This window comes from Apium graveolens, chromosome 1, assembly GCF_009905375.1.
Source record: "Apium graveolens cultivar Ventura chromosome 1, ASM990537v1, whole genome shotgun sequence".
Classification (NCBI taxonomy): Eukaryota; Viridiplantae; Streptophyta; class Magnoliopsida; order Apiales; family Apiaceae; genus Apium; species Apium graveolens.
In genome coordinates this window covers 38502301-38514375 of record NC_133647.1, presented here as the reverse complement: position 1 = coordinate 38514375, position 12075 = coordinate 38502301, and positions in this window count along the sequence as shown.

The window sequence follows — 12075 nt, the reverse complement described above, 5'->3', positions numbered from 1 at the left end:
GGGATTATATTACATTGTTAAAGTTGTTAGTGGAGATGTACTAATTGAATTGTTTTGGTTTAAAACTAGGGTTTTGAAGTGTGAGGTGCATGAGCTGGAGGAGTTCGAAAGAGAGAAGGAGAGGTATTTTGCTTCCGAAATGAAGGAAATGGAGGGTTATAAAGCAGAAGTGACGAAATTTGCTGATGAAAGTCGAAAGGAGATGGAGGAGCTTAGGTATTAGGCGGAAGAGGTTTGTTAGAATGACATTTTAGCTATATTATATGTTTATTGAAATATGGTTGCTTAATTATAATTGCTTGTTCTGTTAGATTCTTTTCAGAGAGTTGGACTATGTACAATTCCATAGTATGTTGCAATGATGATCCATTTCTTTATGCTTGTCGAGTAGAAATATGATGGATGAGATAATTAAGTTCCAATCTGATAAACCTATGTTCAAGAAGTGGGGAAAGCATGCAGTAGGGGTAGTCTGGGGATTATGAGTATACATGATTATCCTTTTATGTGAACTCTGGCCTTACACAATTATCCATTTACTAGTTTCAATATGATCTTATATGTGGATGAACTATGAAGTACATTACCAAGATAACTATTAGCAGTTTGTTCTGTCCTGGCCTCTTGATAAACAACTATAATTAGTTCCTGTTTATTGTTGTGGAAAGGAGCCTTTCGATTTTAAGTTAGCAGTTAAAAGTATTTACTTATTGGTTTACTGTCTTTTTGTTTTCAACTGCTCAGGCAGTTTATAAATGTCCTCTCCCAACAGTTAGATTATATATCCACTACTCTGGTTACTAATCGATTATACTTGCAATTTACTAGAGTAAATATTATCCATATGAATTATGGCCATGTGTGCATAGGATCAGGGGCATGCGTGTGCGAGTGAGAATCAGGGCCACTCAAATTTAAGAAAAGTGAAGCAGGATGAGGAAATTCAATTGTTGGTATGTCTCTAGCTTTGAGTATGCTTCTGTCAAGAAATGGAGGCACTTTTAGGGGTAAGCCTCTTGCAATTTCACTCCACGAATTCACACAGCCCCTGATCAATTAAAGCGTCTGGATGCCTCAATCCCCCTTGTATGACCTGGTAAAAGTGCAGCGACGTTCAATAAGACGGTAAGTCCCTATTTTGATAATTACTCAGCACTGACAATTTTTCTTTTCATTTTGTTTCTGATAACCACTCAGCCCCAAAACATTGTTCTAAGGTAGTTTTACAAATTTGTGCACTCATATAGTTTTTAAGTCATAGTAACTCAACACTGTGGATAAAGGTATGTTGTTTAATCTCTATAAATCCCGCAATGGGGCGATGAGGCCTGTTAATTTTGTATCTTATCACAAAAATTTTATCATCTGGTCATTTTGGTAATATGTGTGTTGATTTGGAGTTTTTGTAATATGGAGCAGAAGATATGCATGTCCAAAAAGCTCCATGTGCCTCTGAACTTGATCCAAAAAATGAGATCAGTGCATCATCCTCAACAAAGTCAGGAAAGGCTATAAGCGAAGCTGTCAAACCATCTGAAATTTGCATGGAATACAGAGAAACCTGAGATGTTCATAAATAGTACATGCTCTCACTCTATTTGTTATGAATGTACAAGAAAATATATTGAAACAAAGGTTCAAGTAGGTGGTTACATAATGGCAGCACAATAATCATGAAAGAGGTCAAGACTATATAGAGCTATAGAGTCTGCTTGGATTATGATATTATATAATTTCAATTATATATCGAAACTTAGTTTCTTTTATATTGTTACTTAAATTTTGCTAATTCTTAAACCATCTTTTATAGTACTACCAGATTATACGACAAATACATGGTGGAATGGTTGCGGCTACTCGCTGGATGAAGGTGCCTATGAACTAAAATTTACTAGTTTTTGTTGTACTTTGTTTACCTTTATTGTGTATATGTGAAGAGATTCATGATTGGCATTTATAATTGTTTATACTTGATTGTAGTATATTTTTACCTTCAAATTTGGTAGTTCAAGTTCTATAATATATCAATTAGGTTTCCTAGTTTGTTACAATTAACACTTAGAAGTATAAATGGTATTTGGGGGACTTCCCTTGGAAATAATTTTACTGCACTTATCTATATTATAGTGCAATAACTCTTGCCAAATTTACAGCATCTGGTATAAATGTTTTTACTCTATGTTCCTTGAGTGATTTGTGTTCACATATCTACTCATTAATTAATACAGTGGTATCCATTCTGCTAAGGTTCCCGGTATCTACCAGTGCCCTTCTGATTTCACATTCAAGCACCTTAAAATAGTAAAATTATCGGAGGGGTCCAAGAAACATGATGTAGAATTTCCCAAATTTACACTTGAACGTTCTCCGGTAAACTTGTCGGAGGAATGCTTTCATCGTCGAAGGTAAACCTGCTAATAAGCTATGGAGTATTGGCAAACTAAACACCCTGTAGAATTTAGTGCATTACAGGCACAAAATTCCGATAAATACTAGTAGATAAGATAATGCTAAAGTTATGGTAATTTTGTATCAGTCCATAGATGAGCAAGGTTGAATTACAATAGAAGAACTTCGAATGGATACTCGAATTATACCGATAATAATAAGTAGCTAAAAATAGGCTATAGATTTTTAGATAAAGAAGGGGTAAGTTAAACAAATCAAAAGGCTGATATTAACAAGCTATTTAGCTACCTGAATCATCTACGATATATAGTTATTTGGTTACCCTATAAACAATAAGATAGTGAAAGGGTTGATCGCTAGTTGTACAGGGTGATATGCTGAAGCGGGACTCTAATGAAATAGGGGTTCCCGTAACAAGATGTGAGGTTAGTAAGAAGGCTATAAATCAGGTATGTAAATCATTATCATGGAACCCTGAAAGTTGGAACTTTGGTTGAGGTTTCGTTACTTGGATGCAGACCTGGGAACAGACTTGAGCTGCAAATATTTCAAAAACGAACAAACTGTAATCGTGTAAAAAGTTGGCCAAACAATTTTTAAGAATTTGAATTTCAATTTCATTTGACCTGTTCTTCCGATGACATTCTAATTCTGGGTTTTGCATATACTGTTGTTTTCTTAAAAATCAAGTTCCCACATGATTTAGGCCCTTTTATTTGTTACAACAAATAGAACATCAAACAATTTAGTAAACAATTTAGATTTTTAGATTTTTTGGTTCTGATTATTTTTTATGACATTTACAACAGTTGATTTCGGTAGTAAAGATTTAGAATTTCTTGGATTGCATGAAGATGATGAACAAATCAGTCCCAAGAAAGCATTTACATCTCCAATAAATCAACATGTACTCATTTCATTTGTTTAAAGCTGCAACTTCAAAAGGGCTGAGTTATATGCACTTCTGGATTGTTAAAACCTGGTCTTCTTGATTTCAGGAAATGGCAGTGAATCTTATTATAACGGACTACTGTATGCCTGGAATGACAAGCTATGATCTGCTCATGAAAATAAAAGAGTCATCTTTCAGAGACATACCAGTAGTGATTATAGTTAGTTTGGATGTTTAATTTGGTTGTATATTTGAATGTTTAATGTTTGGGTTGGATGCATTATTTTGCAGTTATGAAATTGTATAATTGGGATTCTTCAGTTTACAGAATAAGCATTTCAATTTGTTTGTGCTAAAGTATTACAATAGCCTCCTAAACGGTTACCATATTATGTTTAAAATGTTTTATTAGGCTAGTTATAATGTTACAACAGTTTCTCAAAGTGTTACATTAGGTTCTATGGGCCCACTTGCCACATCATCAAGACAACTCAGCACTGTGGGTCCTACACTTGCCATGTCACCTAGTGGGTCCCACCGTGGGGCCCACTTTTTAAAAACATTTTAAAACTCCAAGGTAACATAAAAAACAAGTTACAAGTGATCTCTCTTTCTGTTGCATTAGCAAGCTAAGGCAACATATAAACAAGTTAAAACACGATGTTGCCTTAGGCACCAAAGATGTTACCTTAGACCCCTAAGGCAACATGGAAAAACCTATCTTTAAGAAAATGTTACCTTAGCTTAAAAATGGGGCAAAAGCAATATATTACCCCCAATACAATGTTTTTTTGGTGTTACAGTAGGTATTTTATGATGTAGTGAAAAAATCCTAAAAATTATGAATATTTTCTGGAAATTAGGAATAAATCCTGTAAACTCCTTGGAAAATTCCAGAAAATTATGAATATTTTCTGGAAATTAGGAATAAATCTTGTAAACTCCTTGGAAAATTCCTGAAAATTATGAATATTTTCTAGAAATTAGGATTAAATCCTGAAAATTAACGAATAATATGCAGAAATTATGAAAAATTACAGGAAATTCCTGAAAATTAAGGAAAAATCCCAGAAATCAAGGGAAAATTCCTGTAAATTTAGGAAAAAATCCTGCCAATTCAGGAAAAATTCATTTGAAGTTAGAAAAAATACCAGAAAACTCCTAAATAATAGGAATAAGGTAGAAAAAGAGGGAGAAGTGATGGGGAGATTCCAAAAAATCCCTGAAGCCACGTACAAGGCAAATCATTGTAAATATGTAGGTCACTCCACACTTTGCACAAAAACGATACCCTGTAAGGGAACAAATAAACTTAACTTCTCGAAATCGTTTACGGTTTCCCAAAAGTTGGGGGGGGGGCAAATGATAGGGAGTAAAATAAACCCTGATTGCGTAATTAACATCGCATTAATTATACCAGAATTGGTTTGACAGTTAAGCCCATTAGAATAGGCCCAAAACTCTGAATATTAATTAATTTCGGAATTAATTAATAAGGGATAAATCAGCTAATGATTAAGTCCAAACAAGGACACAATTCCTTGGATATTGACCTCCAAAAGATCTTATAGGATAAGGAATCAATTTCCTACTTTCTAGGACTCCAAAGTCCATTCTAATTCAGAGACTTATCCACCAAGTCTCCCAATTCTAGTTTAATATAAGGACTCCTAACACCTATATAAGGGGTCTCACCCCCACCAAATCAGAACTACATTTTTTTACTTGATCCTTGACAATCAACAAGGTACGTAGGCATCTTGTTAAGGCAGATCGAGTCATGAGATACAAGAGCAGTCAAATTGAGCATCGAAGCTCACGAACCCTAGTAATAAGTATAGCAATTAATATACCCCAGTTTTCAATCAATAACAACTATATCTGAAGAATAAAACCAAACAACAATACCTGAGCTATATCAAAAATTGACATAAGTTTTGATAATAAACAACACTTTTATATAGCTTTTTTTTGTATTAGAATCCTCGAACGACGGTGTGTTGCCGTCGGTAATCATCCGCGGAGCAACACCGGTATGTCGAAGCATATCCAACTAAACAAAGGGGTACCCAAGGCACATATCGGCCTAGCAAGGCATTATATCTTGTATAATACATAGCCCATACTGGACCATCGTCACGGCCTCTTACGCAAGCATCAAATCTATTAAAACAATTTTTAATCAAAGGAGTCAAATCAAACGACATCCTTAACAACATAACTCTCCATTTCTCATGGTCCAGATTTATCTTAACAACCAATGGCTAAATAACTAGAACAATTAGTTATTCGCTAATCTGAACTCAATATTCCACTGTATAGAGTAATTTGTAGCGAAATGTAAAGACGTTTAACTATTCTGAACTTAGAATAGTGTAGGAACTAGTATAATAGAGTTCAGAATCATTATCACTTGAATGATAAGTGAAGATATGGATACTTGCAATTATACTATAAGAAAGTTGAGGAATACTTGCACAATAGAATTCATAATAATATCACTTGAACGATAAGTGAAAGTAGGGATACTTCCCTGGTATGCTCGATAACTTTTTATTATAACTTTGTCTTATAGCTGCTAGCTATTAACTCCGTCTAACACTTGACTGCACTCCTTGCTACTCGATTCTATAATTAAAAGGACAATCTTAATTGACAAAACCAAGCTCGATCGATGTAACTAGTCTTGACATCTACCTGATCATTTATAACTAGTCATGATATTTTAAAACTGTAAACAGATAGCATGCATATCATATAGCACGTACTCATGGTATTCATATAACATGTAATCACATATTTCATGTAACACATAATTCAGATAGTCAAAAGATAGGTCTTAGTATGTTCACAACTGAAATCAGGTCAATAACAATGTTTATTGATTAAATATCGACTCAGAATGAATCATAACTCAAATAACAATGCATTACAAAAGCAATTAGGCCTCGAAAGTATTTTTATTGGAAGCGTAATATTTTCCGAGTCTGTACGCGTTCGTTTCGTATTAAACGGATGAAAGATTCATTTATTATGAATAAAATAAGGAATAAATAGAATTAAATCAATTAATAATAATATTATTGATTTTTAAATACCAAAATAAAAATTTTAAAAGTTTAAAAGTGATTTTTTTAGGAATCATTTGAATTAATAATAAATAATTTACATTTTATTTAACTATTAAATAAAATCAATTAATTAAATAAGTTAATCAATTAATTAAATTCATAAACAATTAACTAAAATAAATTATAAATAAATAAATCAAATTGGATTTTAAAAATAAAAGAAAATGATTTTTTTTTAAATTTAAAATAATTAAGTAAATCATTTTTAGAATTTACAATAATAAATAAATGATTTTTGAAAACAAAAGAAATGATTTTTAGGATTTTAGAATTAAATTTTGAAATAAAACCAAAAGAAACTAATAGAAACAGTTCTATGAAACAGGGGAAGGGTTCTGAAGATCTGAGGGTGGCTTGGGGTACGGGACGACCAGAGTTAAGGATGAACTCGGCCAGAAATTGGGAACAAACCCAGAATCCGGCGAGCTCGCCGGAATCCGGCGTCACCCAAAACAGCCCCAAACAACACCCGTTGACCCCGTTTTTGCACCCAATCATTTCTACACTTCATTTCAACCCTGGATAACACTACCACCACCTCCTAACATCACCAGAATCTGATTTCCAGTGAAAGGAAACGAACTCAGTTCGTGGGTTCCGGCCAAACAACGTGTTGGTTCGTTTCTCTACCAAAAATTATGTTCAAATTATCAAAATAAAGCCTGGGATTAGTACAATCGATTACAAACAATCAAATAATCAAACGGTCCTCAATGAATCTGGAAAAGTCAAAACAAAAATCCAAAAATTGATGAACTCGACTTACCCTAAATTGGATTTAAACATCGATAAAATCTATGTAATTCGATTGATATAAACCTGTTAAAGCTAATACCAACATCGAAATCATCCATAAATCAGCACAACAGATATACCCAATTATTGACGATTTTGTACAAAAAAATGAAATAAAGATTCGATTAACCTCAGATAAAACGGGTAACAGCATGAGGTAGAACAGATCACAAGCTTCAAATCGACTATTTGAGCGTCACAAACAAATATCAGAATCACCTTCAATCTTTAAATTGAATTCTCACATTCAAGAACACCCCCACACTTGTTCTTGATTTTCTTAATTTTCAGAATTTTTAATAAATAAATGAATAAAAATATATTTTGCAGCTATTTATATTATCTGTAAAATTAATACCCTAAAATCATTTAAGGGTGTGTTTATTCCCATAATAAAAATAAATAGGCCCCAAAATAATAATTATGGGGAATAATTTTAAAAATAGTAAAATATAAATTTAATATCAAAATTCCCCAAAAATTGTGAATAATTCAAAAATACAAAAATAATGTGTATTTGAAATACGAATGATTCTATAAAAATAAAAACATAAATTTTGTGGGCTTTGACGTCCCGGTGGGGTCCCGGTCCGTTTATTTTTGAAAAATGAAAACGATTCCTAAATTAACAAAAAACCCTGAAAACACATAAAATACATTCAAATGAACATAAAATGAGATAAAACGAATACCTCGATAAAGACGCAACTAAATACGAGTGTAGATTGCAAATCGATTCATATAAATGCAGTTTAAACACATATTCGTTACTCGAAAAAATTTCTGGCTCACACGAAAATACAAATAGCATTTAGAACACGTAATATCATGGCAATAATCATTGAACTTATATAAACAGATAATATTTATTCATTTAACATAAAATATTCACATAATTTTCCCATTTATTACATAATACAAGATTTTGCTTCTAAATTATTACTTCTAACAAAGGACCGGTGTTAACTTTATATGATAGTTAACTATTGGTTTACATAGTGTATAATAAGAGATGCTATTCACTTTAGTAAACTGCCACTAATCATTCCATTTTAGGAAAAGTATTATCTTCCATTTCTGGCTTAGTATAACTTTGTATACTGTGTTAACTTTGATCTTTCTTTGTCAGTTAATCTTCACCCTTGATCTTGCACACTCTTCAAGCTGCTTTTTGTAGACTTGTCAATCCAACTGGTTGAATTGTTTGTTGCTTGATAATCTTGAATATTGAACTGGTCTGTAATTTGTACTTTGAGAGATTTTACCTCGAGATCTCCAGTTAGGCATTTAAAGAACTTGACATCTCGATAAGTATATTGGCTTATCGAGATCTCTAATACTACATATTTGTTTTGACTTGTAGAGGTCTCTGAGTTCTCTATAAGAGACTTTAGCTGGTCAAGATCTCTCAGCTTCATATCTTCACTTGACTTGTCGATATCTCTGAGATCTCTAGTGATATTTTGACTTGTAGATATCTCATAGATCTCTAGTGATATTTTGACTTGTAGATATCTCATAGATCTCTAGTGATATTTGACTTGTCGATATCTCAGAGATCTCTAATGATATTTTGACTTGTCGATATCTCTGGAGTTCTCTAGTGAAGAATTGACTTGTAGATATCTCCAATCTTTATGTCTTTAATTTGGCTTTTCGATATCTCTGAGTTCTCTAGTAGCTTTCCTGACTTCTCGATAAGTCATTTGGAGTTCTTGAATGATTTCTCTATAATACTAAATATGTGACTTGTAGAGATCTTGACTTAGAACATTTTTCTCAAAATAGATTTATTCAACTCCAAGCTTCTTCATAATTCTTTTAAGGCATGATCTTCTTGATCTTCTTCCAGATAGAATTCTTAGGCTTGATACTGTTTAAAGAAAAAAACTATAGTCTGCTTTTAGACATTTTTACAGACTTTAAATGTTACAATACAAAATACAAACTAAGATTACAATGCAACTGACTTAGGGTTGTCAATTTGACTTAGTCATGTTATTGTACATGCATGTCTTGCACAACACAGTGTTTACTTCTGTTGGCCATTAACTCATTAGTGGTCTTCATGTATACATCCTGATCAAGGCTTGATCTTACTTTTTGTAAACTGTATTGACTGCTCCAACGCTTTGGTATTTAGAAAGTCTTGATTAGCTTGACATTGTCCTTGTTGCTTTAATCAAGTTTCGGTTCTTCCTTTATACCACTCCATTATGAGACGGAGCTCCCAGTGTTAAAATTGTCTCATAATATTCTTGATGTTACAGATATTAATGAGAACTGCTTCTTAAATTCAGTCCCATTATCTGACCACAAGATCATTTCTTTTACGATTGCTTCCAGTTTGATCTTCTGATATGATCAATCACCATCTGTGATGTCTTGTATTGAGAACGCACGAACAACAACTTTGTGTTAAGAGTAGTCATCAATCATCACTAAGGTATATCTTTACTTTGATGTGATATTGTCTTTGACTTCTCTTCTTGACATGCTTCACATTTATCATCCTTCTGAATTCCAGATGAGACAGCCCTGTCACTAACCCCTTTTCACAAAAGAGTTCCTTGAGTTGACGTTCAAAGGTGAGAGCTTCTAATGCCATAACTAAACTTTCGTCAGATGAAGCTTTATAGTAGAAACCATTGACTTCACCATTCCTGAGATTTCAATCTAGCCACGAGCATATCATTTCCGTACTCTTAACAAGAGCAAGCTACTCAACCTTCCTGATTCAGATGAGACACTAATCCTTCATTGAATTGACATTTTGTCCTTCGATGTAGAACCGTTTGATAAGAGGATTTGTTCCTTGATTCTTTCAGTAAGAAATATGCTTCAACTGTTATCAGTGACTCTAATGATTAGTTATTATCAATGATAGCAATTGTTGAATTCATGATGACATTCCTTTTTTCTGCATAGCTTTGTCCTGTTATGAAAACCTTTGCTGTCATCTCCAAAGATTATCGACGGAATAGCTTTTGTCAACCACATTTGATTATGAGGCTATTTCTTTGATCATATGCCTTGAGTATGAATTACCAAGAATACATATGAATCAATTGACTTGTTATATCCTGCACTTACAAATGGATTAACAGTTCTTGGTACCCAACTTATCAGTTTTGGTCCAGACGGATCAGAGATTTTACTATAAACAGAGATAACAACAGCGGCAACCTTATCATGCTCATTCTTATCTTTGACTAACCATTTTCTCCATTTTAATGTGTTAGATATATTTGATAATGTCATGGCTAATATGTTTTATGTTTAGCTTTCAGATCTTACGTGAACAGGATAAATCAGTACTTAACTGTTGATCAGTACTTATACTGGAAGTCAGGACTTAAGGATATCAGTACTTATATTATCAGGAGATAATCATCAGAAGATAGATATCAGAACTTAAGTGTTGAAGGACAATCAGATAAGGACAGTAGCTGATTAAAGGAAAGAAGATTGAGATAAACATAAGAAGAGATATGCATGAAGAAGGAATTCCGTGAAGAATGGAATACTTGGAAGAAAAGATATCTGATTGATATATTTTAGGAAGCAGAATTATATTCCATATCAATTAGCGATTATCTTGTAACTGTGTAGTATATAAACACAGACATAGGGTTTACACTATAAGTGTTATCATTATTAGAAAAGATTATTCATTGTAACCCTAGCAGCTCTCGTGATATTTGTTCATCACTGAGAGGTAACAGTTCCATACTGTAACAGAGTTTATTGTTTCAATAAAGTTTGTTTTCTGTTACTTAAGTTCTTAAAGTTCGATTTGAGTGTACTATTCACTGTATTCACCCCCTCTACAGTGTGTGTGTGACCTAACAATTGGTATCAGAGCCTATCTGTTAACTTACATGCAGTTAAAGATCCAAACACAATCATGTCGGACACAGAAACTCCAACTAAGCCTACCACAACTGAGGAACCACCAAAGACACAAATTCAGAGTCGGTATGAGACCATCAGAGTCCCCATACTGAGACCATCTGAATATCCCATATGGAAGGTAAGGATGACCATGTTCCTGGAAGCAACAGATCCAGAATACCTGGATAGAATCAAGGAAGGTCCTCACAAACCAACCAAACTCGCTGTTGCAGTTGCAGGTGAAGCAGCAATGACCGTACCAAAGGAGAAGAGTGATTATACTGCTGAGGACATAGCATCAATTGCTAAGGATGCTAAGGTACGACACTTACTGCATAGTGTCATTGATAATGTAATGTCAAACAGGGTAATCAACTGCAAGACTGCTAAGGAGATATGGGATGCTCTGGAAACAAGGTGTCAGGACAATACTCACTCAAGAGTATGAACACTTTGACTCAAAGACTAATGAGTCATTGAATGATTTATATGATAGATTTGTCAAACTTTTGAATGATTTGTCATTGGTTGATAAAGAGTATGATCTTGAAGATTCAAACCTTAAGTTCCTGTTAGCTCTTCCTGAATGCTGGGATTTGAAGGCAACAACAATAAGAGACAACTACAATCTTGATGAAACAACTCTTGACGAAATCTATGGAATGCTCAAGACTCATGAGCTGGAGATGGAACAAAGAAGCAAGAGGAAAGGAGGAAAGTCAAAGACAGTTGCTCTTAAGGCTGAAGAAGAATTCCCCAAAGCAGCTTCCTCAAAGAAAGACAAGGGTAAAGCTCTTTTCATAAAGTCTGATACTGAGTCATCAAGTTCTGAGAGTGATGATGACTCAGATTCTGAAAGCTTGCCTGAGACTGATGCTGATGAGGAGATGATGAAGCTGTGTGCTCTTATGGTGAAAGGAATCACCAAGATTGCATACAGGAAGTTCAGGAAGG